Raw genomic sequence first — 5,608 nt, 5'->3', positions numbered from 1 at the left:
GGAGGGAGGGAATAAAAGAGGCTGAAGGTTGAGCAAAATTAAGAACAGATGAATAAAGACTTGAAGTAAAGACTAGCAGTTCAATGTAAAGTACAGCACCAACAGAGGGCCCAAAAGATCTTCTTTACATCAAAGAAAATCACATGGAACAAAATTTTGCATTAGTGACTCTGATTATGGCTTAATAACAATTCCTCATTGACAATGAGGCTGGGACCTGAGAACAGAGAAAAAAATATCTTTTTATATCTAACTATAGGTAGACAGAAATGCATCTCTGGGGACTATGTTTCCTAGAGTAAAAAAAGTTGATGTTTTAAATGAAAGTGATTTGAATTGTCTAGATAGGGAAGAACTGTGTGTGTGTGTGTGTGTGTGTGTGTGTGTGTGTGTGTCTGTGTCTGTGTCTGTGTCTGTGTGTGTCTTCTTTTTAAGCAGTAGAGCACAAAAGACCAAGATAGTGATTTGATAAAGAATGAGTTTCTGCTTGTGCGGGTGGGGAATTAGAGCCATGGTGTTTTGTCATGAATGTTCACGTGATCCCAGTTTTTAGTCAGAAGTTGATAAAATATGGGCATATTAATTTCAAAATTTATAATATAAACATTCCAACATATGTAGTTTTTGTTTCAGTTGCCTAAGGCTTCATAATTAATACCCCAGAATATATTGTCTTAAAACAATAACATTTACTTGCTCATAAATCTATAATTTGAGTAGGATTTGAGAAAAGCTGGCTCCCATAAGCACCCTGAAGTGACTCTACATCTGAGGACTCTGAACATCTGAAAGTCTGTTTATTCATGTAGTTGGTGAAGTGGTAGTTGGTAGTTGGGGAAGGCTGCAGCTCTTAATTTTCTCTTCAAATGTCATCCCCAGGTGATTTCCCCACAGGCTAGTTTGAACTTGCTCCTAGCATAGTGTGTAACTTTGATCAAAAAATGAGTGTTCCAGAGAGAAAAAGAGAAACAGAAAGAGGGAGAGAGAGAAGAGAGAAAGTAGGTAGAAGTCATTGCCTTTTGTGACCTAGCCTGGGAAATAGTCACGTTGTCATTATTAATTCCATTAAGCAAGGCGGTTATGAAAGTACACCTGCTTCTAGAAAATGTCACATAAGCTCATCTCTTGATGAAAGAGTTTCAGTGTCACGCTGTAAGAAGAAAGTGAGGAATCAAATAAATGTTGATGTTTCTATCTTTGGAAAATACTATCTACCACAATCCATTCTCTGACCACAATAATCCTACCTCTTCCATATCAAAAAAAATTCATTTGTCTCTTCCAAAACTTTGAGTCTTATCTCAAAGATGCATCATTTCAAAATCTAGGTTCTTAGCATTCAAATCATGCCCAGCTGCCATGAAGGCTTCTCAGGTGAAAATCTTCAAAGATAGCTCTTCAAGTACAGTTTCTTTACATCTGATGACTTGTGAACTAAAAAGGCAAGTTATATGCCCCTTGCAAGCCCAGCATACAATGGTGAAACAGGCTTTGGTTAACTGCTATGGACCTTCCTATTCAAAGAAGAGAAAATGGGACACATTCAGTAGTTACTGCTCCATAGCACTTCTGAAATTCAGCTAGAAAATGATGCTGGTTACTGGGTAAGAACTCAGTCTAATGTCTGCAATGATTTTCTATGGTTCTCATTTCCACCCATTTACCTCTTAGCTTTACTCTGTGAGTCATCCTATTTTTCCATTCGAAATGGCTGCTATTTGTAGCCATGCAGTTTTCTCAGAATGCTTTCTGATAGTAGTAATTTGGAGATACCAAGACCTATTTTAATTTTGTATTTTTTTATCTGTTTAAACTGATGTAATTCTTTTTAACTTTGAAAGGTTTTTATGAATTAACTTATAATCAATTCTAATTGACAAAGATCCACATTTACGAATCTATTCAAGAAAAGATTTTCTCTACTTGAGACTTTCTGTTTAAATCAGCTGTGGGGCATGACCTTTTCAGGGCCTTTTGTTGAATAAAAAAGATCCAGAAGGCATACCATTTGTCTGACTAAATGACTCTCTGATAAACTACCTTAGATTTTTCTGAAGTCTTAATAATGCATCTTATAGTCTCCTCTGGATTTTATCTTTGCTGTAAAACCCTTTCTTAATTTTGGAATGAGGAAGATGGAAATGAGAAACAGTTTTATTTTCAAACCCATTAAGTACTGACTCTTTTTTATTTAACAGTTATTTCTTTAGCTTGAATCTTTCTTCTTACATTTTATTATAGCAAGTAAAAATATAACCAGGTAACACAGTCAACACTTTGCCTGGAAATCTTTGCAGCTAGATCATCCAGTTCATGAGGCATTTTCTATTTGCCACATTATGACACATGGCACATTTGCTAAACTCGCTGAAATCACTTAATTTCTCTCGGTTTCCAAGAACACGTTTTCATTTTTCTTTATACCATAACTGATAGACTCCAAAAGGGCCATTAGATTTCCTCTACATCCTTTCAACTACTACTTGTTACTTAGTCACAAACCTACTACCACAATGTTAGGTTTTTCAACATCCAGATACAAATATCAGTACCAATTAGCTAATGCAGCATCACAAACCAGTGCAAAACTTATAGGTTTAAAACAACAACATTTAAATGTGTCAGGAATCTGCACTCTCTCCAGGGTTCAACAGAGGAAGGCTGCCTCCTTCCCTGAGTGTCTTGAGGCACTCAGACACATGCTTGTTTACTCATATGTCTAGCATTTGATGTTGGTTGTCAGCCAGTGCCTCAGTTTCTCCAGGTGGTATCTTACAACATGGCAGCTTGCTTCCCTCAGAACAAGCATTCCAAGGGGAGAGAGCGTGCCAGGCAGAAACTGTGTTGCATTTTATGACCTATCCTTGATTGGCATGCATTGTCACTTCCACCAATTCTGTTGTTTGTAGCAGTTACAAAGTTCTACCCTACCCAGGTTTAATGGAAAGGAGCATAGATTAAAGTTGTCAATGCAGGAGTGCCTACCCCTTATTGTAGGAGGAGTAGGTAGCATGGGATATATACTGATATGGCTATATTTGGGAGGTATAATATGGGAAGTTCTTACTATAGAGTAGAGGCTCAGTCATGCTGAATGCATCATTTTGTTTTTTTAAAAAAATCATATGTTGTTATTATAATAATTCCTAAACTGAGAGGACCCAAATAAATACAATCAAGATTTTAATTAAGCCAAAATCTGTACTTAATGCTTAACAAGACCTGATTTTCTGAACTATTAGAAACCAAAAATAAAGTTTGGAGGAAGTTTTCATCAAAATTATCATAGAAAAATGCATTATCCAGGCTACCAACTATTCCCTCTTCTCTGTTTATTACCTCCTCAAAACAATGATGAATCTCTTTCATCTCCATGTCTTTATTATATGTCTATATTATACAGCTTACGCACCATCAGGCAGTTCTGGCTTGTCCAGAATTGGACACCAATCTAAGATGTGCTGATCAAATTGTGAGTTAAGCCATATTTATGTCAACAATCTGGAGAGAAGTTTAATAAACCCCTGACATCAAAGTCTTCGGGTTAAATAAATTCTAGTTGATTTCCAGCTTGATGTTTCTCTGATCCCATGAGACATCCCAGTATAATTCCAGAAATTCCCATTTATGCTTAAACTATTTAGAATTGCCTAATGCTACCTGAAACAATAATCTTTATATATGCAATGTGTGTATGTGTGTGTACTATATATGTAATACTATATATTATTATGTAATAGCTCTATGTACATAGATTACATAGTCATGTACCATATAACAACATTTTGGTCACTGATGGACTTCCTATACAACGATGCTCCCATAAGACTATAGTGCAGCTGAAAAATTCCTATTGCCTACTATTCACTATATTACACTTTTAGTTGTTATTTTAGTGTACTCTTTCTACTTAAATATTTTGTTAAACAAGATCGATGTTTATCTTTTTTTTATTATACTTTATGTTCTAGGGTACATGTGCACAACGTGCAGGTTTGTTACATATGTATACATGTGCCACGTTGGTCTACTTAAATATTTTTAAAAGTTAACTATAAACTTGTAATCCTAGCTGTTTGGGAGGTTAAGGCGGGCAGATTGCTTAAGCCCAGTTCAAGACCAGCCTGGGAAACATGGTGAAACTCCATCTCTAAAACAACAACAAAAAAATTAGCCAGGCATCGTGGTGTGCACCTGTTGTCTCAGCTACTTGGGAGGCTGAGTTTGAAGGATCAGTTGAGCCCAAGAGGTAGAGCTGGCAGTAAGCTGAGACCACACCACTGCACTCCAGCCTCAGTGACAAACTGGGTGACAAATTAAGGCCCTGTCTCAAAAAAAAAAATGTTCACATAAAATAGCTTCAATGAGGTCCTTCAGGAGGTATTTGAGAAGGCATTGTTGTAATAGAAGATGACAGCTCCATGCTTGTTATTGCCCCTGAAGACTTTTGCAGTGGGACAAGATGTGGAGGTGGAAGACAATGATATTGATGATCCTGACTCTGTGGAAGCCTAGGTTGATATGTGTATCTTAATTTCTAACAAAAAAGTTTTAAAAGGTAAAAAACTAAAAAAAATTTTTTAAATAAAAAATACTTACAGAATAAGAACATAAAAAATAAAATATATTTGTGCAGCTGTACAATGTGCATTTTAGCCTGTGTTATTAGAGTCAAAAAATTAAAAAAATTAAGAAGTTGATAAAGTTAAAAAGTTATAGTAAACTAAGGTTAATTTATTATTGACAAAAGAATTTTTTAAACATAAATTGAGTGTGACCTAAGTGTAGAGTATTTATGAACTACATTAGTGTACAATCACATCCTAGGCCTTGACATTCACTCACCACACACTTTCTGACTCATGTAGAGCAGGTTCCATTTCTGCAAGGTTTATTCTTAGTAAGTGGCCTATAGAAGTATACCGGTTTAAATTTTTTAATACTTTATGTTTATGGTATCTTTTAGATATATTTAGATATACAAATATTTATCAATGTGCTACAATTACCTAGAGTATTCAGCACAGTAACATCCTGTACAGGTTTGTATCCTATGAGCAACAGACTATATGCCGTATAGTCTAGGTCTGTGGTAGGTTAAACCATCTGCATGTATGTAACTACACTGTATGATGTTTGCACAACTACAGAATCAGCTAACCATTTCTCTGAATGTATTCTTGTCATTTAAGTGACATACGGTTGTATATGTGCAGATATTTAAACACACACACACACATACATATATCTATATGGAGAGAGAAAAACCAGGTAAAAATATAAATGTATAGGCCGGGCATGGTGGCTCACGCCTGTAATCCCAGAACTTTGGGAGGCCGAGGCAGGTGGATCACAAGGTCAGGAGTTTAAGACCAGCCTAGCCAAAATGGTGAAACCCTGTCTCTACTAAAAATACAAAAAACTAGCTGGGCATGGTGGTGGGCACTTGCGATCCCAGCTCCTTAGGAGGCTGAGGCAGAGAATTGCTTGAACCTCGGAGGCGGAGGTTGTAGTGAGCCGAAATCACACACTGCACTCCAGTCTGGGCGACAGAGTAAGACTCCATTTCAAAAAAAATATATATATATATATATATATATGGTGTACA

Source organism: Rhinopithecus bieti, unplaced genomic scaffold, assembly GCF_001698545.2.
Source record: "Rhinopithecus bieti isolate Rb0 unplaced genomic scaffold, ASM169854v2 scaffold_20153, whole genome shotgun sequence".
NCBI lineage: Eukaryota > Metazoa > Chordata > Mammalia > Primates > Cercopithecidae > Rhinopithecus > Rhinopithecus bieti.
This window is presented reverse-complemented; position numbering follows the sequence as displayed.